Genomic DNA, 25,603 nt, shown 5'->3' on the forward strand with positions numbered 1-25,603 from the left:
CTGGGCTGTATATATAGAATGGTAAGCTGGGCTGTAAATATAATGGTATGCTGGGCTGTATATACAATGGCATGCTGGGCTGTATATATATAATGGTATGCTGGACTGTATATATGTAATGGTATGCTGGACTGTGTATATAGATAATAGTATACTGGGCACAGAGGACACAGTGAGAAGTTAGTTGGGGGAAAGATCAGAAGCAACATGAGAAAATATTACTAAAATAGTAGTAGATGCTTGAAACCAGGGCCAAGACAAGGAATTTTGGTGCCCTAGGCAGAGAAGACAAATGGTGCCCCCCCATATGTATATATATCCCCTGTTTGCTTCCCACAGTAGTATATAGACCCCCAGTTTGCTTCCCCAGTTGTATATATATCCCCTGTGTGCTGCCCCCAGTTGCATATATTTTTATGTATACATTTATGCATATACACACAGACACACATTTATGCATATACACACACACACACACACACATTTATGTACAGTATATACACGTATGTATACACACACACACACACACACACACACACTCTTATGTATACACACACACACTCTCTTATGAATACACACACACACTCTTATGAATACACTCAAACACACTCTTATGTATACACACACTCACACTCTCACACATGTAAACACACACACACAGACACATATATACACACACACACACACACACACACTCTTGTTGTCGCTGTACACATACACAGGCACAAAACAGCTACCTCTCAGCTAGGTTGCTTGCACTTTCTCTCCTCTCCGTCCTGGGACTGTCATGGAGGAGTCTGATGCTGCTGCTGATGATAATGATGCAGCCATGAGCAGCTGACAGGAGAGGCCCAGGCAGACACTTCCTGGTCATCATGTGCCATGTTTGCAGGGTTCCTCACCTCCTCCTCCTCCTCTCTGGCCCGACAGCTGAGCAGCTCCCAGAGCCTAGGGGATGTGTAATGCTGCACATTCCCCCATACTGGCCTCCTGCACCAGGTCAGACGCCTCCTGGCAAAGGGAGCTCAGCCAGAGCCCCCTGCTGTTTGGCGCCCTAGGCCATCGCTTACCCCTGCCTACTCTTTGTCCCGGCCCTGCTTGAAACAAACATCCAGCAGATGTGGTAGGTAAATCTACAGTAACAGAATGAATACCTGCCTGGGATACACATATATCTATCCTAAGATAATAAGAAGGAAGATACTAAAAGGGCAGACTAGATGGACCCAATGGTCTTTTCCTGACGACAATCTTCTATGTTTCTATAAAAGCCAGTGACAACCCTTGTGCCATAGAACTTTTCTAGAAAGTCAGATCCTATGGGGTGATATAGAATTTACTAGAAAGGTTCCCAGTTCTGTAACGAGTAAATGACCCATGTAGACGGTCACCTCCGCTCAGATGTTTTACGAGAGGTTAACTTACAGAATTAGGATTTTCTGGAAGTGGATAAGAGGTTCTACTGGAAGAAATGTCCTCTCTCTAAATATTATGTGACTTATGGGAATTATCCAGGAAAAGTTGTATTGTAGAGTTACGTGTAAGTTCTCCCTCGTGACATAAGGCTGACACGTCAGGGGAATAATTGTATATAAGAAGCGGAAAATGGATGAATTATTTATGGGACACATAATACTGTTATTACATGGAATAAATACTTAATAAAGCAAATACATAGGGATACAGGATTGGGTCTCCATGACTGCAAACATATAAACAGTGCAGGAGGATTTATATTACAGCACATTCAATACAGGGCATATGGAAATTATAGAGCAGCCCCCCCCCCCCCCCCCAGAACAGAGGAAGCCCTTGTTGGGAAAGACCCAGCCTGTTCATGTGCTGGGTCATCGTCCAGGCAAAGGTGTTATCCAAGATTAGAAAAACACGTCCACTTGCTTCCAGAAACAGCGCCACTCTTTTCTTAGGGTATGATGTGGTATTGCAGCTCAGTTCCATTAAAGTTCTGTTAAAATTTTCAAGTCTTCCCATACTTATCAGCTGCTGTATGTCCTGCAGGAAGTGGTTTTTTATTTCCAGTATGACACCGTGCTCTCTGCTGCCACCTCTGTCCGAGACAGAAACAGTAGCAAATCCCCATAGAAAACCTCTCCTTCTTTGGACAGTTCCTGTCTCAGACAGAGGTGGCAGCAGAGAGCACTTTGTCAGACTGAAAATAAAACACCATTTCCTGTAGGACATACAGCAGCTGATGAGTATGGGAAGACTTAAATTTTAGTTCATTAAAAAATCTATATAACTTTCTGAATCAGTTCATTTGAAAGAAAAAGATTTTCGCTGGAGTACCCCTTTAAAGTGAATGGGGTAATGCCACACACAACCTGGGGACAGGGGTGTTTTCGTAAAAAAGTAATTGTGCTTTCTCTAATCTTGGATGCAGAAAGTCTCTATTACGCTATTAGTTCACTAGTGTGAATGGAGTTGAAACACAGGATACATAGTCCAGTGAGCTTCTCCTCTATTGGGGAAGATCTATTGGGTAGACTGTGGTACAATGCTTGTACTTTCACTCATGAACTCCAGTCTGTCACACCATACCTAACACTAAGGGCCCTATTACACCGGACGATTATCGTTCAGATTATCGTTAAATCGTTCGAATCTAAACAATAATCGTTCGGTTGAAATGCAGTTAACGATTAACGACCGAACGAGAAATCGTTGATCGCTTTATAAGACCTGGACCTATTTTTATCGTTGCTCGTTCGCAAAATGTTCGCAAATCGTTCGCTTTGAATAAGACATCGTTCGGTCGTTCGCAATAGATACGAACGCAATAGCGAATAAATAGCGAAGAAAAACTATCGCAATTACGATCATAAGTAACGATTATCGTTCCATTGAAATGACTGAACGTTTTCAGGTCTTTCGCAATAGCGGTCGTTTGAGATCGTTAATTGTTAACGATTATGCAAACGATAATCGTCCGGTGGAATAGGGCGCTAACACTAATCCTGACCAGATGCCTCTGAGGAGATTAGTGTATGCCGGGGGATCCTTGCTCAGCGTTATCCACCCATGATGAAGACAAATCTTCTTCTTGAAGAAAGCTTCCAAAACTTTATCCTCACAAGATGGACAACAACAGCAGCAGATTCAGGACCAGTTTATATCCAGAAGTGGCACATGTGTGTTCTTGATGTACATATAACTAGCAGGAACAAAGCTAAGAGATGTGGCTATGGCCAAAAGCAGATCTAGACCCCTCTCTGGACAAAGTATTCTGGACTAGGGAGTCTTCTCTTAAGCTTACAAAAAGTTTATGTGCAGTTGCTATAAATCATCATGTGACCAAGGCTTCATTCATCAGAATATGCACATTAACCTTTACACTATCATTTTTCCTTGGTGTATGCTATGAATGCAATATTATGCACAGACACACAAGTAACCTTCTATACAATTCTATACAAGTTACAAAAAGGGGGGTTGTTCATAGCCACACAATAACTATGGATGGTTTAACTGGAACACAGGTATAGGGACACTGCATATTTTACCTGGATGGTCATTTATTTGACTTGCTGTATGAAATTCTATATAAAGTGAGCAATTTTGGTGCTTTATTGCACATTATAACCCAGGTACCTTTTGCTAAAGAGTCGTTCCTTTCTCAAGTAAAGTCAGGCCCCTTTGTATACAATGTATTGCATTTGGATGTTGCCGTTTGTGTGTAATGGTTAGTGATGAGCGAGCTTGGTACTCGTTCGAGTATTAGGGTACTCAATGGTGCTCGTTACTCGGACGAGCATCTCGCGATACTCGAGACAATGGCATCTGCATGTTTGGCGGCTTTTTCTCAGCCAATCATCATGCAGGAGAGGCTTTGGGAGCTTGTAGCATCACGTGGGAACCCTACATGTGGATAGCAGTGATTGGCTGGCCAGATACAAGAATCAGCTCCCGCGATGCTCGCTTCAGATGCAGGCCGGATGAGCTTAGGGAGAGAGCTGCTGTCTGTCAGGGAGAGTGTTAGGGTGGGGGAAAATAGTGTCTGTTAGGCAGGAATCATCCACAAAGAACCCAACAGTCCTTTTAAGGGCTACAACTACATTTTTTTTGCTACTCTTGGCTGCTGGCTGGGACTTGTAGTGCAGCTACCACCATCTTTGCTGCAGAGCGACTGGTGCCAGAAAGGGGACAGCACGTGGTCCACAAAGACGCCAAAAAAATTGTCCAAAGTCCTCTCAGTACTCATTTTTGCTGCTGCTGTACCTTGGCTTGCTGGGATCTGTAGTGCACCTGGCTGTGCAGTGTGCAGTGTAACGGGTGCTCTAAAACATACAGCGCCTGGTACCTGGTCCACACAGACTCCATAGACTACACCAACACTCCTCCCAGTTGCACCTAGTTGGGAGCTTTCCTAACATATGCCAGCACATATGCCTTGCCCATCTTGGTCTGGGTCAGCACTATTGTATTGAGGTTGACCACCCGGCTGTTGCCCATAATTTCGCACAATTTTGCGATTCAATGGGGTTTGTTATTCGAAACGAGCACTCGAGTATCCGGAAATATTTGTCTCGAGTATCGAGCACCCAAGCATTTTAATACTCGCTCATCTCTAGAAATGATCATTTCCGAGCAAAGCTGTCAATCACACTGCACCTGGATGAGCTGACCAGCATTGTATACAGTGTGGGACACCTGCCAGTGCCCTACACAGGATATTCCTCATCTATACTAATCATGTAAAGCACTCTATATATAATCTATGGAGGCTCCCGACTGTATTGTTATAGGATTTGCCATTGCTAGAAGCCAGCAGCAGGCCGGGAATCACATTCTGCATAATTTAACTCACTTTGTTGTGTGTTTGTTGGGGAGAATAATAATTCTCAGATCCTTTTTAGGAAGATTTACAAGCTTAGATTTCCCTTGTGCTGAATGGATACTGATTCATTCTTGCCGAAAGTTAATTTAATGGAGACGGTGACTGTGTTTCTCACGAGTGCCAGAGGAGAATATAAGAGCTGAAATATTCTCTGTTCAGATAATGAAAAAGTGGCGCTCAAGGTTATGAGAGATGCTCAGCAAATGCACAACACATTGTCTCCTATGGATTGTCTGGCTGCCTTTACTCATGAGTGGGCGAGGCGTATGGGCAGGTGGTCTGCAGCTGTACAAGGACCAAATAGGTTAGGGGTCCATGATCATTTTACAAGTAGTCTCCTAATTCTTCCTTTACACCCCTCACTCAGTGCACATTACCACCTACTAGTTTTACTATTCCTAGTTCAGACATACATATCTTCTTAGCTTACCCATCACTAAGAGCTATCTTCTATTACTGCTTCTTTCTTCATGAGTGGAGCTTCCCTACCCTCTTCTCTTCATAGGTGGAGCTTATTATACCTCTGTCCTGTTCTTTCATAGGTGGAGCCTCCCTACTCTGTACTCTTCATGGGTGGGGCCTTATTTCCCTGTTATCCTCATGGGTGGATCTTCCCTACCTTGTATTCTTCATGGATGGGGCTTTACTACTCTGTTCTTTTCGCTGGTGGACTTTCCCTACCATGTACTCCTTATGGGTGTAGCCTTACTTGTCTGTTCTCTTCATGAATGGGGCCTTCCTTTTTTATACTCTTAATGGAAAGGACTTCCTTACCCTGCACTCTTTAGGGGTGGGGCCTTACTTCTCTGTAGTCAATACTCTGTACTTAATGGAAAGAACTTCCCCATCCTGTACTCTTAAATGATGTAGCCTCCTAATCCTCTGCTTCTTATATTATAAACCTGTTTGTCCTGTTCTCTACATAGTTGTAGCCTCTCTGCCCTGTACTCTTCATGGATGGGACCTTAATTATCTTCTCACTTCATGGGTGGAGCTTCCCTACCCTATGCTTTTTATGGGTGGGGCTTACTTTTTTGTTCTCTAAATGGGAGGAACATCCTTACCCTGTACTCTCCATTGATGTATCCTTCTTATCATGTGCATTTGTATAGGTTGAATCTCTCTCCCCTGTTCTATTCATGGGTGGAACCTCCTTACCCTGTACTTTTAATGGGTTGGACCTTACTTCACCGATTTCTTAATGTACTCTTATTTGGTGTAGCTTCCTTATCTTGTCCTTCTTATAGGTTAAACCTTCTGCCCTGTTCTCTTGATGGATGGATCCTCTCCACCCTGTATTTTCGATGGGTGGGACCTTTTCTGATTTCTTTAATGGAGGAGCTTCCCTACTCTGCACACTTTTTTGGTGTGGCCTTCTTATCCTGCACTTCTTATAGGTTATGGATGGGGCCTTACTTCCCTGTTTTCTGTGTGGTTGGGGCCTCCCCACCCTGTACTCTTTACTGATGGGGCCTTACTTCCATGTGCTCTTCATGGTTGGAATTTCACCACTGTTATTGCCTTCATAGGTGGAGCCTCCCTACCCAGCAGTCTTCATAGATGAAGCCTTATTTCCCTGTTTTCTGTGTGGTTGGGGCCTCTCCACCCTATACGCTTTACTAATAAGGCTTTACTTTCATGTGCTCTTCATGGGTGGAGTCTCTTTCCTTTATTGTATTCATAGATGGAGCTTCCCTACCCTGAACACTTTACTCGCGGGGCCTTACTTCCATGTTCTCTTAATAGGTGAGGCCTATGTTTTTTTTCATGGGTGGAGCCTATCTAACCTGTTATCTTCATCATTGGGGGTCTCCATACTCTGTATTCTTTACATATGGAGCCTCCTGTCCTGTTTTCTTCACCTGAGGAGTGTGTGTGTCTCTCTCTATTTGAATGAGGAAGGAAGTTTGATATGTGAGAAGACCAGACACCGAGTCGTGGAGACAGGACGTATGCTGATTGAGTGGTGCACAGAAGAAGTCATAAAATAACCAGAGCTTTTCTGTAGCTTTAGGATTTTTTTTGTCCCATATAATTTTCAGTCAGACAGTGTATATTATTTTTGCCGTCTCTTGTGCCTTATGTGTATCATGTACAGAATATTAATTAGGACCAGATTATCCCATGTTTTCTTTCTCCAGGATGGCTGATGTTTCCAGTAAGACGTCAGTTTCCAGCATTCCACTCGTGTGCTTGGTTTAATGGGTCAATGAGATAGATGGAAGCTTTGTTATATGTCCCAGTCACCCCATCACGCCATCGCTTCATGTTAATTATAGACACCTAGTCTTACTTTGGCTCCAGATATTACATTAGTTAGCAATTTTGTATTAAGCGCATCATTATGGGGGATCCCAAGGAGATCCAGGATGGTGGAGCCCAATCAGTGATGCCTCAAACATGACCATCGCGGGGACAATTAGGAAAGGAATAATGCAGCTTGACTGCAACATCAGCAAAAAATCTTTCATAGAACGATCTGGAAACTTTCTCGCTTGTAAAGTGAATGTAATGAGACTGCAGTTTATTAGGAAGAAGGACACAGAAGTCAATTCCATTTGCTACAAGATGGTAGAGATGGTAAACCGATCCTGCTCACTTTGCCGGTTTTTTTCAACAACTTATATGGTGGATTAGAGGTTAATTGGGATATGTAATACACCTAGTGGTCTAGAGTCATTTAAGTGTTAAAGGGGCGAAACATTGTTTTCAAATCAACCGGAGTCAAAAAAAAATTACTTCTATTTAAAAATGTTCAGTCTTCCAGTTCTTATCAGCTGCTGTATGCCCTGCAGGAAGTGATGTATTCTTTCCAGTCTGACACAGTGCTCTCTGTTGCCCCCTCTGTAAACATAAGGAACTGAATGGCAGAAAATTAACAGTATATAGTATTTACACAAATAAGGCCCTGTATGCAGCTCTCCTTTTGCTCCCTGGTCTCCTAGGAAGGGGCTGCTCTCTATCAGATGAATCCCTTTCATTGCAGCAGTCATAAAGTGCTCACTTCCTTTATTGCACTGCCTATAGAGACAACACAAAGAGGAAGTGTATAGCTGCAATACGGTGTATAGCTGCAGTAAGGTTTTAAAAATAAAAAATAAATAACAACTTGTTCATACAAAAAATATTTATTAAAAAAATAAATAAAAATAAAATAAAAATAAACATCAATATTGATAAAAACAGAATAATCACCTCACGTCTCCGGTATGGAATGACACCTGATGACTGACAATAAAATTACATGCACAAAACATTTCCTTTAAATTGTCTTCCCTTTCCTCCCACTGTTTGTAAATGTGACAGGTTGATGTCGGGATTTGTCGTTCTGAATGTCTTCCTATACAATGAAACTAAAGAGACTTTTCTCTAATATTTGGCAGACAGCCGCGGAAAGGATCCATCCCGAGAGAACAAGGGGCAAGGAAGCTCCCTTCTCTTACAAGTCACTGGAGATTGGTTTATTGTTTAAATTACTTGAAAAATTGAGTCTTGGGGACATTATACTGTAAATTTTATGGGGGAACGTCAAATAAAATAAAATTTTTCAACTGGTGCCAGAATGTTATATAGATTTGTGAATTACTTCTATTTAAAAAAAAAAAATCTCCAGCCTTATAAGTACTTATCAGCTGCTGTATGTCCTGCAGGAAGTGGTATATTCTTTCCTTATTAACACGATGCTCTCTGCTGCCACCTCTGTCCATGTGCTGTAACCTGGGGTTGCTAGGTTTTGCTGATGGAAGGAGAAGGATTAGCTTGGGTGCTTGTAAGGTAGATAAAAAAGTATAGCTTGAATAGAGTAGGTTAGGAGAGTGTCTTGGGGTCTTGCCTAATAAGTGCAGAACTCTGCCTAGATAACTCGTAGAAGAAGGAGAAGAGTATAGCTAAACCCCTCAAGGTTTCCAGAGAAGGTTGAGCAGGTTTCAATGGAGTACTTCGGCTTATGATCTTTGCTCCTGTTTCTTGATAGTCCTGACTATATCTGAGTTGGTTATCCCTGGGCAAGGTTTATACTACCCAATAGTTACCCCACCTTTGGGTTTAGCACTGCATACTTGATACTGGTAGTCTCTCATAAAATCTGACCCTCCCAACAGGAACTAACCGTCGTAAAATATGGGTGACTAACCACTTATTGGTGGGGTAAGTGCTAGAAATAGTGAGGTGTGAGACTGTGATAGGTGAGAAGGTGGGAAGCACCCAAGCTACTGATTGAACACATAACACAGCACAATTTACACCTTAAGCTGTGCAGTAAGAATAGGGGAGAGTGAGACACCAAGTGGTAATAGTGTAAACAACACCCATCATCCCAGAGTGTGTCACCTGACAGAGATACCTTTTTACAGGTGCGATAGAAGCTTAGTGGCACACCTGTACTGTACCTGAACTGCCTGGAGCAGTAGCAAAGCCGCATAGATAACCTCTTCTGCTCTGGACACTTCCTGACATAGCAAATGCAGCCTGTCCCCTCACTTCTTATCTGTTGATTATCAGGCAAAGATGTCTACATTACAGTGGAGCAAAGTTTGCTGTGTCCATTATAACCTATGGAGAGGGTAGGGGGCCAAGGGGGATGAGTGGGCAGGAAGAGCAGACAAGCAGTCTGTGCAATTTGGAAACTGTCTGAGCACATAAAACACTGGATTCACAGGTCAGACTACTCAGTGCTGGTCTGAAAACTTGGTAAGGTAAGATTGTAGGATATTGTGCTGTGCAGGGTAGTCATTTTCTCCTCTTTGTTCTCAGTCAACCCCCTCGGCCCCTCCCCCATTCTTAAACCATGATGGACATACAAAACCTGCTCTTTCTGCAGTGTGTGTGTGTGTGTGGGGGGGGGGGGGCTGCAAAACAGCTTTTTGAGTACAGAAGCAAACTCTTTTGCTTAATGAAGCCTATTAAAGAGTTTCTTAAAATCCCTTGTACTATTGATTTCTACAAAGTGACAGCTACACTTAAATAACAGCTACACTTTAAAAACAATTTATTTTTCTCTAGAGTACCCATTAAAGCAATGTAAGGGTACTATTACAGGGGCCAACCAGGGCCCGATAATAACAGTAAAGAGCGGCGATCTGCTAGATCGGCACTCGTTTACTGGGCCTATTACACGGCCCAATAATCGTTTAGCAAGGGCTGCATGGACATTGTTACCGATATCCTTGCAGTCTTTGCTAAACTGGCATACATTACCTATCCCGGGTCCAGGGCTTCTCTTGCGGTCTGCTTCTCTCCGGGTCCCGCACACTCCAGCTTCAGAGCGGCCTGTCTTAATTGACACGCTGCTCAGCCAATCACTGGCCGTGGCGGTCCTGGCCTGTGATTGGCTGAGCGGCCTGTCAGCTAAAACAGGCCACTCTGAAGCTGCAGCGCGCAGGACCCGGGGAGAAGAGGCGCAAGAGGAGGTCTGGACCACGTATAGGAAATGTATTTATTTTGCAAATCGTCAGCCGCCGGCCGCTCACCGCTATTGCACGTAGCGGTGCGAGGTCGGTTTCCGACAATTTTAGGTCAGAACCTATATCAACGATCAATGATCGTAGTGCTTATTACATGGAACGATGATCGGCCGGATAGGGCAGATTCGACCAATTATCGTTCTGTGTAATAGTACCCTAAGCAGATCCTAGACTTGCAGCCCTTTCTAAGGGCCCTATTACACGGAGCAATTATCAGCCAAATCAGTAGTAGAGACAATGATCAGCCAATGGCAACGATCAACAGCTGATTTTGTCTTTTGGGCCTCACCTAAAATCATTGACTGTTGGCTGCGCATCAATACATGTTATAGCAATTCGCGGCTGATGTCTGGCTGTGAAAAAAATTACTGTAATTTGTTATGTCAAGCATTTTGTATGACACTGCGGGAAAGGATAAAGCCAGGGTTCTCCGTTTCATCATCCATGTTAAATTATAGGATTGAGGCCCCATAGTGCTCGGCTACATGGTGACTGATGGGGATCAGCTGACTCTTCTGTGATAAGTGTCTGACCATAGAATGATCGGCATCCCTTCTTTGTTCCTACAGGAGATCAGCTGATGTTGCATTCTAGCCTTTGTTTCTTTCTTCGGGATATGTGGGGGCATGTTCCCTTTAAATCCCACAGTTTATAAAACAAATGGACCTCCTCCCATCAGCCACTAAATCCCATTATGAGTCACATTTAATTTGTTCAATCCATCATGTCTCCCAGCTGTTCACTTATAATGACACAAGAAGACAGATGAGAACAACGTGTCTCCAGAAACCCTCCCAAAACCATGGGAAGTAACACGAGACGCTTCATTTAAGGGACATTTGGGTCTTTTTGTGTATTTTTGAAGAAATTCAACCATGACCATTCATGATGCACCTCTCCAAAGTGAATGTTGTATGTTCCTTTGTCGGAAGAAAACTTTTCCAACCTACATGATAATAAGTGAGTGCCGTAGATGGGTGAGTGCCATAGATGGGTGAGTGCCATAGAAGAGTGAGTGCCATAGATGAGTGAGTCCCATAGATAAGTGAGTGCCATAGACGGGTGAGTGCCACAGATGGGTGAGTGCCATAGAAGAGTGAGTGCCATAGATGGGTGAGTGCCATAGATAAGTTAGTGCCATAGATAAGTGAGTGCCATAGATGGGTGAGTGCCATAGATGGGTGAGTGCCATAGATGGGTGAGTGCCATAGATGTGTGAGTGCCATAGATAAGTGAGTGCCATAGACGGGTGAGTGCCACAGATGGGTGAGTGCCATAGAAGAGTGAGTGCCATAGATGGGTGAGTGCCATAGATAAGTTAGTGCCATAGATAAGTGAGTGCCATAGATAAGTGAGTGCCATAGATGGGTGAGTGCCATAGATAAGTGAGTGCCATAGATGGGTGAGTGCCATAGATGGGTGAGTGCCATAGATGGGTGAGTGCCATAGAAGAGTGAGTGCCATAGAAGAGTGAGTCCCATAGATAAGTTAGTGCCATAGACGGGTGAGTGCCACAGATGGGTGAGTGCCATAGAAGAGTGAGTGCCATAGATGGGTGAGTGCTATAGACAAGTTAGTGCCATAGATAAGTGAGTGCCATAGATGGGTGAGTGCCATAGATGTGTGAGTGCCATAGATAAGTGAGTGCCATAGATGGGTGAGTGCCATAGATGGGTGAGTGCCATAGACGGGTGAGTGCCATAGACGTCCGTAGTACTCTCGAGAGCTCTTGAAAGGCCGTATAACCACCATGGGTTCTGAATTTTTAGAAACACCATTTTACCTTCTCCCCTTTACATTGGGCGCACAGAGACCATTGTAAGAATAAATCTTTTTGTGCCCCAAACCTCTTTTTCTTCTATTGCTTCTTCAATTAGCGAAAAGTTCTAAAAACAATTTCTTAGAGAACTTCTTCATCTGTGCTCAGAAGGTGTAAGAGGTTTCTGCGTATTGTACATAATGTGCAAGTGTAGCGCGGTGTATGTTAAGTGAATAGGAGCACGCCTCCACTTTGCTAAGAGCATTTTCATTGCTGATAATGAATGATAATGTAAAAAGCGTAAAAAAAAAAAATACTTTTAGAAAAAAATGTTTATTCATCTCAGAGTTTGGAATACTTTATTATTATTTTGTTAGCACAGGATTAAGAGCATGGCTAATGTCCTCAGTTTGTACGAGGCCGTTCAGCTTCACTTGCTCTATGAGAAAATGTGTACAGAAGGTTTCTGCCTTCACTTGTTCTTAGGTATCAGCGATGGACCGAAGTCTCCTTCTATGGAGGCTCATAAAGCCCTATGTGATCTCCTCTCTCCTCTGCAGACACTGGTACAGCACTGTGTGATCTCTTCTCTCCTCTGCAGACACCGATACAGTTGTGGTGTATCGTGATGCCAGTGCCGGTTGGGCACACAGGTATGGTGGCACACCTGCTTTTAGTTTAAAGGGCCAGCTACACCCTGTTCCCCTGTGGTCAGTGTCCTGCCGGGTTGCTACAGGGTCCCTTGGGATAGTGGAAACACAGGTGATCAGAGTGGTGTATTGACCCTCCCCAACTATTGGATCTGCCACCCATAGAAAGGGGAAGTGTCCCAAGGTTGTGGTTTGTACTGTTTCGGTGTAATGCGAAGGATCACAAAGTCTCTTCATCATAAATAGAGTTATCTTTACTAGAACGTACATGCTTGAGGCAGGTTACAAAGATATCATTTTGTAGATAATACTTGACAATACAGCAACCAATTCTGCAACAGGAATGTAGTTTAGGATATAGTCGTGCCGACTGAGTAACTTGTAGAGTGGTACAGAGAAGCAGAGTAGCAGAGAGGAGGATGTCATGAGAGTCTCAACTAGAGATGAGCGAACCTCGAGCATACTCGAGTCTATCTGAACCCGAGCATTCGGCATAGCGGGGGCTGCTGAAGTTGGATAAAGCTCTAAGGTTGTCTGGAAAACATTAATACAAGGATATGTTTTCCACATAGCCTTAGGGCTTTATCCAAGTTCAGCAGCTCCCGTTATGCCGAATGCTCGGGTTCAGATAGACTCGAGCATGCTCGAGGTTCGCTCATCTCTAGTCTCAACCCATGTAGTACTCTGCTCTGCCGGGATGTTGGAGGATGAGGTAGAATACTCAGAAGAAGCAGAACACCTGTGCCCGTGTATTGACCTTTGATTAGTCTTCACACCACCTTATTCCCACTAGACTCGGCTGAACCTCCTTGAGGGTGACACAGGCCCCAGACCTTGTTACCTGGGATGAGTGGAATGCTGAGGGTTCCCTGTTGACACCCGCGCTGCGAGATAGAGTTCCTAGGCTTACTGCAACTTTGCTCTATCTGGATCAGTTCCTAGCTTCTGTGGCTTTTGTGGATACTGTCCTGCTCTGTGACTTGAGGTTGAGGTTGTCTCTGACTTGTCCTCTCCTGAAAGGGGTTTAGCACTGCATAGTGTTGTGTAGCATCACTTAGTAAAAAGTGTTAACTGTACACTGTATTGCTTCCTACCCATGCAGGGTTCTAGCTAAGACTGACTTGAGTAGGAGACCTGGCAGAGGGCCAGGGCCCGGAGTGGACTACTGCAGAGAGCTGTCTAGCTGGCATCCTTCCTCTACAATGTCCAGCTCAAAAGACATGCACACTTCCTCCACCCATGTGACTTCCTATCTCCCAGCATCTAAAGTGCGCTGTGAGTGGGTGAAGAGTGCAAACAGAAGAAGTAAAGAGAGAGGTGATAGGAGAGAAGAAGAACAGATTCCTCTTGGTTTGCAGATCCATGTGACATACAAATAAACAATAACCCTGTATACACTTCAGCTGTGCAGCTTCTGAATATACAAATCTAATAGAGCGACATCTAGTGGCGAAACTTTAGTACTACTTTCATCACCACACAAGTACAATGAGTAAAGGCTTTTACGAAGGGTGTATAGAACAGTAACACCCGTGGTAGGACACCACACAGCCCTGTGTGATCTCCTCACTCCCCTACAGACACTGATACAGCCCTATGTAATCTCCTTACTCCTCTGCAGACACTGATACAGCCCTGTGTAATCTTCTCACTCCTCTGCAGACACTGATACAGTCCTATGTGATCTCCTCTCTCCTCTGCAGACACTAATACAGCCCTGTGTGATCTCCTCTCTCCTCGGCAGATCCTGATAGAGCCCTGTGTGATCTCCTCACTCCTCTGCAGACACTGATACAGCCCTGAGTGGTCTCTACTCTTCTTTAAAGACACTAATACAGCCCTATGTGATCTCCTCTCTCCTCTGCAGACACTGATACAGCCCTATGTGATCTCCTCTCTCCTCTGCAGACACTGATACAGCCCTATGTGATCTCCTCTCTCCTCTGCAGACACTGATACAACCATGTGTGATCTCCTCTCTCCTCTGCAGACACTAATACAGTCCTGTGTGATCTCCTCTATTCTCTGCAGACACAGATACAGCCCTGTGTGGTCTCCTCTCTCCTGCAGACACTGATACAGCCCTATGTGATCTCCTCTCTTCTCTGCAGACACTGATACAGCCCTATGTGATCTCCTCCATACACACTAATACAGTCCTATATGATTTCCTCTATCCACTGTAAACACTAATACAGCCCTGTGTGAATTTATTTATTTATTTATTTTTTTAACTTTAGCAAAAACGAGTGGGAGCAGTGGAATCTAACCAGAAAATTCCAATCAAATGGTTTTAGAATTATTTGGAATTTTTCTTTAAATCCACATCTGAAATGCATAAATAAATAACTTCCATTTTTGAAGCCTGGATGGCGCTTACTCAGAGCAATTTTCTTTGTTTAAGACTACTTTTGTCACAAAGAAAGATAGGAAAAACTATGACCTGTCCATGAATATGAATCTGTCCATACAACACATTCTTTCTGGAATTTAGAGGACATGGCAAAAATTCTTAAAGATTGAGGTCCTCAGCTTGCTTGGCTATTTCTTTAAAGGAGTATTTATTTTTTAATTTTTTCAAATAATTAGGTGTCAGAAATGTATACAGATTGGTAATTTGCTTCTATTTAAAAAAAAAAAGGCTTCCAGTATGTATCAGCTGCTGTATAGCCTGCAGGAGGTGGTGTATTCTTTCTAGTCTTACACAATGCTCTCTGCTGCCACCTCTGTCCATGTCCAGGAACTGTCCAGAGCAGCAGCAGCAAACCCCTTTTACTTTTGTTTGCAAAAATTTATTGACAAAAATTCAATAAAATACAGTATATTGAAACAGAAAACCTCTTCTGCTCTGGACAGTTTCTGACATGGACAGAGGTGGCAGCAGAGAGCACTGTGTCAGAGTGGAATGCCATCACTAGTAATGCCATCACTTGTTTATTGGTGAGGACCTGAATGCTTTGATCAACACTTATCCTTATAATTAGATTTTCGCTGCGACTTTAAAGATTCACTGTTGTTGTTTTTTTTTTTTTTTTTTCAGAAATCAATAGTCCAGGCGATTTTAAGAAACTTTGTAATTGGGTTTATTAGCCAAATATGCCATTATCTGCATTTAAAAAGCCTTTTCCCAGGTCCCCCCTCCTTCCTCTTTTCCATTCACTGCAAAAAATCAGGAAATTGTGACTTGTTGCATCAGACACAACCCTGTCTGTTCTATAGAGAGGGGAGGAGAGAGGAGGAAGGAGGGAGTTATCCGACAGCAGAAAGCAGATAACAGAGGATTACAGGTATGGAGGTGGGTGACAGCTGTAATCAGAGGTCAGAGAGGTCAGTGGTTACTGTCAGAGGAGATAAAGGGTGAGGTATTTGTAGATTAACTCTTTGTTGTCCTGTTTTGGTCTTTTATTTAGCTCTCTCCATAGCAGAACAATGAAGATAGGGGGGAGAGCTTCAAACTGCTTTTTCATGATAAAAATGGGGGGGGGGGGGGATCGGAGCGGCGGGGGTGGCGATCAGAGCGGCGGCGGGGGTGGCGATCAGAGCGGCAGCGGGGGTGGCGATCAGAGCGGCGGCAGGGGTGGCGATCGGGGCGGCGGGGGTGGCGATCGAGCAGGCGGGGGTGGCGATCGGGGCACCGGGGGGTGGCGATCGAGCCGGTGCAGGGGGCTGTGGATCAGCGGGGGGGCGGGCTGCGAACGGGGGGCCGGGCTGTGGGCGGTGGGCGGCCGGACTTTTGCGCGACGACTGTTTACACGGAACAATTGGCAAATTTTTTGCGAACGGAGAAACGACGATTTAAGAACAAGATAAAAGATCAAAATGAACGATTTCTCGCTCGTCGTGCGATCGTTCGCTACGTTTACACCATACGATTATCGTTCGAATTCGATCGTTATCGTGCAAATTCGCACGATAATCGTTCTGTGTAAACCCAGCATAAGGGTCCATTTACACAAAAAGATTATCCAACAGATTATCTGCCAAAGATTGGAAGCCAAAGACAAAGCCAGAAAAAACAGGTCATAAAAGAAAGCCTGAGATTTTTCCTTTTTTCAAACCCATTCCTGGCTTTGGCTTCCAATCTTTGGCAGATTATCTGTCAGATAATCTTTCTATGTAAATGGCCCCTTAAGGCCCTATTCCATGGAACGATCATCGGCGCTACAGGGCTCGTTTGCTCCTCCAGTCGGCCCGTGGAATTCGGCCTTAAGCCTTCTCATAGGGTCTAGCAAACTGGAGTAGATGTTCAGACTTCTTTGACCAGAGCCACTAAGAATTTCACACCTCCAATCCCTTCTCTTGTGTAACCAGAAATGACTGGAGAAATCCAGCTCTGGACCACAACAGACCCCATTTTTGTTATGGTTCTATACATGGTGGGGGGCTGTAGTTTCATTTTTGGGTTTTGTGGGGGTTCCTCATTAATTATGTTATACTATATCCTAGCAATATAACACAACTTTATTTGATGAGTAGTTTTCAGCTGACATGAGAAAACCGTCCGGGTATGACAAAATCTCCAAGCCTGAGCGCTCGACATTTGACTCCTGGCATCAGGGGAGGTTGGATGTAGCCCGAGGGCTGCCAGGAAAACTTGGATACATAGGCTGTATCCATGTTTTCCAGGACCCCTTAGGGCAGCATCCAACTTCTCCAGATGCCATAAGTCAAATGCTAAGCGTTCAGGTTTGGAGAAATTGCAGAACCCGGCCGATTTAGGGTTATTCTCCTCACTAGTGTTAAGTGGCCTTGAGACAACTGTCTAGGTTCTGCCATTACTCTAAACCCAGACAGTTTTCTCAAGACTGTTCATCTCCGACTAGGTGGGGGTCCCAAAGATGGACATATCCCATGTAAATCTATAGTGGAAAAACTTAAGAATAAAACCATGCATACGTGTAACCCTTGGGGGAAGAGTCTGAATAATGGCCTTTGTCAACATTGAAATATCACTTGTGATTAAAGGGAAATCTGTTCCAAGAAACAACGTTCTTCAGACTTTTCTAATTAAAGTTGGGAGGAAACTTTCAAAGGAAGAGCACGAGTCTGTGATGTAGACGTGCATGACTGTACGGTGGAGGCCGGGAGTACAAATTACTATATGTTCTCAGTGCCGTATAATTATCCCGGGGGCAGGGGGCACGACAATCTTTAAGGAAGGGGAAATGGCCGCAAGACATGGGATCTGTTTAATCTTAGTGTAAGAAGAAAGAGGAGAAGACCAAAAGGCTATGAAGGCAAGTGCACTTTCATCAGCCTCTTAAAGAAGTTGTCTGGGGAATCCTTTTACCAGTTGAAAAAAAAAAAAAACGCAAAAAAAAAAAAAAAGAGTAGTCATCTGCCCCACTTAATTCCTGGTGCCACTTTGATAGTGCCCAGTCCTGTTGCCGTGCTGCACTGCCTGGTATCTGTTTAGACATAAGTACCTGCTAAGCCAATCAGTGGCCAGAACAGTTACCTGCCTCCCTCACTGATTGGTTGAGCAGACACTAGGGATATAGATGCTAGAAATCAGACCCCCACAGATCATAATGTTGTGGGATATCCTAGCAATGATAAGTCACACAGCAGCCAGATTAATAGTATATAATGATAAATAGTATGTACCCTATCTATAAAAAAAAAAACTGCGACAGATTTACTCATAACGACATAACTGACACAAAAAAGGGATGAAGGGTTATTGTAAACATATTATTTAAGTGTTTTTGCTGCTGTTGTTTATTATGGAAAGTGATCTTTAATGCATTACAGAAACAGGTGACACCAGTAGAGAAGGCAATAGATGAAGATCACATCTCAGACTCCCCCTCCCTGTGGAATGACGTTTTTAAAGATTACAGAGTATACCCAGTAATGGTTCCCAATTATATCAATAGAGCAGCTCCTGTCCATTGTATCTATATCTGTGCTGTAAAACAGCTCTGGCTGTCCCCCATAATAATGTACAAAAATGGAAAGAAAATACAATCAGAAAAATATAGATTTCTGCTATAATTCTAGTTAATTTTTTCCTGCATATCCTAATACCTGCTGGGCCCCATCGGCCCATCCACTGTGTCAGTTTGCAAAATTGAGGGAAAAGTTGCACATTTAAAATTTTTTTATAATTAATAAAATTACACACACACACACAAAAAAAATAATAATATTAATAATTAAAGGAAATTTGTTACTAGGCTTATGCTGCCTTAAATGAAAACTAATAACAGAGATGCTGAACAGATCAGTGTATTACTTAAATCATTCTCTTCTGCTGTTCTGATATGCAAGAGAATGGTCATTAGGCCGCACCACAGTATAGACAGACAACTGCTGACTGCCAGAGTATGCTGGTGCTCATGAGTATCCAGGACTACTGAGCACATGCACATAATGGAAAGTACTAGTTTTGTCCTTGATATTCAGAAGCATTTCTCCGAATCAGTTACACAGAACAATATAAGTGATATATCATTCTGTTTAGCTTCTCTTCCTTAGATTGGCATCATAAACCTACTAAGAGAGTTTCTTTAATAATAGAACATGGATTAATAGATTTTAAAAAAATTACATTACATGAATAAATTAATACATAAAATACATAGATCAATAAATAAAAAACATAATAAAATTAACATTAAAATTAAAATTACATTAAAAAAGAATTAATAAAAGTAGATGATTTAATAAATTCTCCCCCTTTTTTAAGGGGGTAATAGGATTTTATTTTGGGTCGTACTTTGGCGCCATTTTCATGAAGTTTTGTTTATTTTCCTTCCCATCTGCAGTTCTATGCTCAGGGGATTCAGCGTGAAGTTCTTCCTGACACAATCCTGACATTCCTGGGTCACTGTTTACATGTCGTAGAGTTTTTAGCGGTAATTGGTAACATATGGCTTGTGGGAAGCCGGCAGGAACTAATGCCTTATGTTACTGATCCTCCATCATTCTCCTATCTGTTACCCCCTCTGCATCTTGTTGTGGAGACAAGACCCTTCTGGTAGAGAAGCTGACTTATAATGAACGCCTCAAAGCGGAACGACAGCGAAAAAATCATCAAAAAATATATAAAAAGTAAAAAAATAAAATAAATAAGTCTCCAAGATGGTATTTCATAACAATTTTTTATATTGAGCTCTTCCCTATCTGGGAAATACAAATTGGAAGATGTGAGGGGAAGGCGCAATGTCCTGATCTGTGGCAGATATGCCGCGTGGTGAATCCAGCCACTGGCTGTACACATAAGACAGATGTATTACAGCAGCACTCAGCAGGACTAACCTCTTATGGACGGGACCAGTTTGGATTTATCGCTCTCGTTTTTCATCCTTGCCTCCCGAAAGCCCGAAACCTTTTTCTATTTTTTCACCATACCTATAAGCGAGTTTTCGTTTTCATTTTGTTTAATTTATTATTATTTTTTTTTTATTTTTATTATGATGTTATTTTATTTTATTATTATTATTTTATTTTTTTTTTGGGGGGGGGGTTTAACCTCTTAGTCACATAAATGGCTGCATTAAAATGTTACTGCCCATTGTGAGACTAACAATTCCTTCCATACTTGGTATTATCTATTCAGTCTCCTTCCCCCAGTTCTGAGCTGCTGCTGAGCCTTTCTCTTTGTCTCCCTCTCCTCCCTCTTTCCCCTTCTGAGACAGCTGATGTAAACAGGTCCCTGGCTGGCTGTGTCTGCAACTTCTTTGTAATGCTGGGAGGGGTAATCTGAGGTTGCTAATGACCTCACCGTAATGAATCCTCCCAGCATTACAAAGTTGCTGCAATGTTGCAGATAAAGTCTGTAGGGACTTTTTCACATCAGCCATTGCAGAAGGGAGGTAGAGTAGGGAGAGACAGAGAAAAAAGCTCACACACAGATTTTTGTGTTTTCAGTAGAAAGCAGCAACTCAGAACTGGGGGAAGAAGACTGAATAAATTTTTAGTCTCTCCATGGGCAGTAACAAAGTTATGTTTGAATACACAACTCACCTCTCTTCTTTCTGTGGCTGTGCTGGATTGCAGCTCTGGGACCCCCTGGATCTCCTAGGACACAGCTGCAGTCACTGATTGGCTAAGGAAGCAAACCAACAGCTGTAAATGGGAATTTTCACCAAGACGTGACATCATCAGAACCCGGGGTCCAGCGGGGCTCTCGGAGCCTGTGAGCCGCAGCTTCATGGGCAGGAAAGAGGTACATAATGATTGCTTGTTATGTTTCCCCCGCCCCTTCTGATTGTGGAATTTTCAAATGGTCAGACTTCTCCTTTAAGGAGGGTTTCTTAAAGGAGAAGGGGTTATCCAGTATTAGGGGAAAAAAATGTTGTTGTTTTTTTTTACAAAAACAGCGTCGCCCCTGGTTGTGTGTAGTATTACTATTCAGCTCCAATCACTTTAATGCAACTTAACTGCACAAACCACAACTTCAACTGGACAGGAGTGGTGCTGTTACTAGAAGAAGGCGGCCATGTTTTACTAAGCCTGTTCTAATGAACAGAAATCCATATAAGAGAATGACTAGATAGCTATTATAATGTTATTATAATGTTAGTAATATGAGGGTCTCAAACAGATATTTCTCAGGAAATCACACAGGAAGCTTTGAATTTAATGAAGAAGACGCCGTATAAACTTGAAGGGAAGACTTCTAGTAAATGTTATCCAAATATTACGGCATCAGTAACCTGCCTCAATGTGTCCGATCAGCCCCGGGCTCGGCAAAGTATTAAAATGATCAAATATCTGGGAATCTGATATATATTTTGTAGAAGTGTCTGACAGTCCTAATAAATGTAACTGATAACATGGGGCTGGACGTAATTGGTAACATAGTCCTAATATGGGTAACTGGCAAGACAACGCTCATAGGAGATGGTAGGTGAAACCAGGTCCCCCTTTAGGTTGGTTGGTTGTTTTAATTGGTAGATATTTTCCCATTAAGAAGCTGCCTTCTGTAATTTCCACCTTAGGTCGGTGACGCTATCAAGTATTTTCTTCAATTAGGTAGGTGCCCCCTGTAGGTTATATACCCCATTTGGTAGGTGTCCCCTGTAGGTAGTTTAGTTTCCTCCATCACGTAGTTTTCTCCATTAGATAGGTGGCCCCAGAATGTATTTTTCCCCATTAGGTAGGTGGTCCAGTAGGTAATTTTCCCCCATACAGCAAATCCTGCATCAGGTAGGTGACCCCTGTGGGTTATTAGGTTATTTCCCCAGTTTAGTAGGTGGCCCTTGTAGGTAGTTTCTCTCATTAAGTAGGTGACCCCATGTAGTTAGTTTCCTCCATCATGTAATTTCCTTCATTAGGTTGGGGGCCCTAGTAGGCATTTTTCCCCATACAGTAGGTGGCCTAGTAGGTGATTTCCCCCATAAGGTAGGTGTTCCTTGTAGGTAGTTTACTTCATAGTGTAATTTTCCCCATTAAGCTGGAGGCACCAGTAGGTATTTTTACCTATTAGGTAGGTGACCTAGTAATTTCCCCCATAAGATAGGTGACCCCTGTAGGTAGTTTCCTCCTTTATGTTGTTTTCTCCATTAGGTTGGGAGCCTTAGTAGGTATTTTTCCCCATTAGGTAGGTGGCCTAGAAGGTAATTTCCCCCATAAGGTAGGGTCCTCATTAGGTAGGTGACCCCTGTAGGTAATTTCCTCTATTATGTAATTTTCTCCCTTAGGTTGTAAGACCCAGTAGGTATTTCACCCCATTAGGTAGGCGGCTCAGTAGATAATTCCCCCATATAGTAGGTGGCCCTTGTTGGTAAATAGCTCATTAGTTAAGTACTTTCCCAGAAGGGAGTTTTCTTCATTAGATAGGTGCCACCTGGAGGTAAAAAGAAGTAAAAGCATCCACATGCTATCAACACCATCTGTTTAAATGTAATATATTTTCTCCCAGTTTTAAATATACAGCATGAGTGAGCACCCTCATCCACTGTGAGTGGGCATCCACAGGCAATGGTGATCGCTAGACAATAAATCAAATTATCGCCTTCAATTTCCCCAATTATGCAGGTGTCACCAGCAGGGCTGGCGTCAGGAAAAGGCTTACCTGGGCAAGTACCAGGGGCCTAGTGTTCTAATTTTCAGCCTGCTCACTGTAGTGCAGGGTGAGCAATCTGAACATCAGAAGACACAGGAGACAGACCTGCACAGAGAGAGCGAGGGGTAAAGGACCTGATCACATGACCTGCAGATCCTCAACCTTTTAGTGTGCAGAGGGGAGAAGACTGAACTGTAAGCACTGTGTTAGTGTCTGAGTGTGTCGGTGTGAGTCAGTCAGTCAGTTAGTGTCAGTCAGTCAGTGTCAGTCAGTCAGTGTTTGTGTAAATAATGTGTGTTTGTGTATGTTAGAGGTGGCTAAAGTGATTGTGGTTAGTGTTTGGATGATGGGTGCATAATGGATGGATGTGGGGCCTGCTGAGGCTCTGTCGCCCGAGGGCCCGCGAAAAACCTGGAGCCGACCCTGGTCACCAGGAGGTAGTTGCCCCCATTAGGTAGTTGCCCCTGTAGGCAGTTTTTCTCATTAAGTAGGTGCTCCCAAGAAGGTAGTATCTGTAGGCACTTCCATACCTATGTGTACCCCTCCTGAACACTGAACAGGGTTAAATCTTGTCACTCATATATTAGGGCCTGGTTTTCCTTTTTGATCTGATGCATCCTTAGATGTGTCCTCTTCCTTTAATACCATGTTATTAAATACCAGTTGTTATGTGTTGCCCTTGGAGTGACCCCAGGGTGAGGAGTGCATCATGTACAGATGTTGCATGTGTTGTTGGTGCGGATGGCACATATCCTAATTGTTCATTGTTTGCGGAGTCCAATAACATTCTCAATGCTCTTGTTATGTTCGAGGAGCTGTAGATCAATCGTCACTGTAAATAATAACTTCACTGACCTCCCCCTCCGTCAATGTCACCTCTGTCATCAATGTGCCGGATCGTTACGAGTTCATTTTTCTCTTTTAGACAATTTTTTTTATTTTTTTTTTACTAAAGTCATTTCCTTATAATTGACAGATTTATTATAGTTAGAGAGTAACATCCTAAATCAAAGATATTAATAATCATCTAAAGTATCTGTCCACAAATAAAAAAAGGAAAAACTATAGGAAGTTTTGCCATCTCTATCATGCATCATCTTCAGGTTAGGATGCACAAGAGTCAATGTCAGAGTGAATAGACAGAGCTTCCTGTCCTTATGAAGGATATAGAGTTTACGATTATTGTGATATTCTAGAGAGAAAAAAACAGATATGGTAGCACATCCATAAACTTATGACTGCTTCTCTCTGCTTCTCAGCACTATACACGACTTACATCAGGAGTTGGAAGGCAGACGTGCCTTCTACATCAGGAAGTTGGAAGGCAGACGTGCTGTGATGTCACACTTCCGCCAGGAGAGCTTCATAGAAATTAAACTTGACTGGAGTACTCCTTTAGGCTATGTTCACACACTGTATTGACACCGGCCGTTGTTTGACACGGCTGTCATTAGCCGTGTCAAACAATGGCTTCTGTCTTGCATGTTCATTTGAATGAAAAGAATGGCCGTTGTTAACTAAATTAATACTTTGTGTGAAGATAAGGGGAGATTTATCAAACATGGTGTAAAGTGAAACTGGCCCAGTTGCCCCTAGCAACCAATCAGATTCCACCTTTCATTCCTCACAGACTCTTTGGAAAATGAAAACTGGATTCTAATTGGTTGCTAGGGGCAACTGAGCCAGTTTCACTGTACACCATGTTTGATAAATCTTCCCCATAGTCTTTAAGCATATCTGTTGTTTTAAAAAAAAATGTTTGATATGTGCTAGGGACACGTCAAAAGTTTTGATCGGTCAGAGTCTAAGTGTTCAAATGGCAAATGATTAGTAGAACGAGCTAAAGCCCTCATGATCCACCTACAAGGCAAACCTGACCTCCATCACTATAGCATTCCCCTCTATGTGGTGGAAATAGACATTTTTGTCCACAAGTAATAACTTTCCTTAGACAGCACCGGGCGGTATTTCACAAGGCAATGTAATTATTGTGTGTTGTAAACTTTCTTACATATTTATAATGGCCTTATTGGCAGTCTACAAAGTTTTTATGATACGTACTGATGGAATTGAATTCATAGGACGACATAACAGTACAAGATAAACTGATGAAGTCCCGGAAGAAGAAGACGACTGACTCTCGAGAACACAAGACATACTGTACATAATCGGCCTCTTTACTAACTGCAATTCTTTTGGCTAAGTTTGTTTTGGCAAAAAGTTCCATAACTAATGCCAGCATTCATTTTCCCATAGTTTAGCAAAGACACTAAGATTTACCTACAGTAGGACACAAAGGATCAACATGTTCTTCCGTAAGAACAGGAGCATTGGGTTTACGTCGCAGCTCCAACTAAAAAAATCTCACATCTAAATAAGCCCATACACCTTATACTAAACTAGGTCTAACTTGCCACCACTGGCAGGGAGGGCTAACTCTTTAAGGTATGCGGTGGCCTCCCCAGCTTTCCACCAACAGATGATGTTGATGGAGAGAAGCGTTGGGTGAGATGGATTTTCACTGCCCTAACCTTTTGTTCTTGGGGGGGATAAGCGGGTGCCAGGGCTCATGTCGAATTTGAGATAGATAACTGTTGGCCAAATGGGATTTCTCCTTAACCTCAAGAACCAACTCTCGAATGCACCGACTGTGCAGGGGTCAAGTCTTTGGTACCAGCTACCATATGCCTTCACACTTCAAACTTTTTTGAACTCTTTAAAACTTTTTGAAGTTTAGTGATTCAACGCTGAGGATGAGGTTTGAGTAAAGTTACTATTGGTTTCTATCTGCACAGAAACAACCAAGGGCACCCCAACCAAGGGCACATGACAATGTTTACCGGGGTGCCCTAGGGTACTAAC

At 43.0% G+C, this 25,603-nt stretch overlaps 1 long non-coding RNA gene across 2 annotated transcripts in view; it reads left to right on the forward strand.

The window, feature by feature from the left end:
* LOC138786250 (uncharacterized) overlaps positions 1-8,373 on the forward strand; it is a 30,952-nt gene extending 22,579 nt beyond the window's left edge. The window contains exon 4 of one of the 2 annotated variants that reach the window (XR_011362200.1): positions 8,162-8,373. This is a non-coding gene — a long non-coding RNA (uncharacterized lncRNA). The remainder of the gene's footprint in view (positions 1-8,161) is intronic. The other variant, XR_011362201.1, reaches the window with a different exon arrangement.
* Positions 8,374-25,603: the final 17,230 nt, after the last annotated feature.

Source organism: Dendropsophus ebraccatus, chromosome 3 (assembly GCF_027789765.1).
Source record: "Dendropsophus ebraccatus isolate aDenEbr1 chromosome 3, aDenEbr1.pat, whole genome shotgun sequence".
Classification (NCBI taxonomy): Eukaryota; Metazoa; Chordata; class Amphibia; order Anura; family Hylidae; genus Dendropsophus; species Dendropsophus ebraccatus.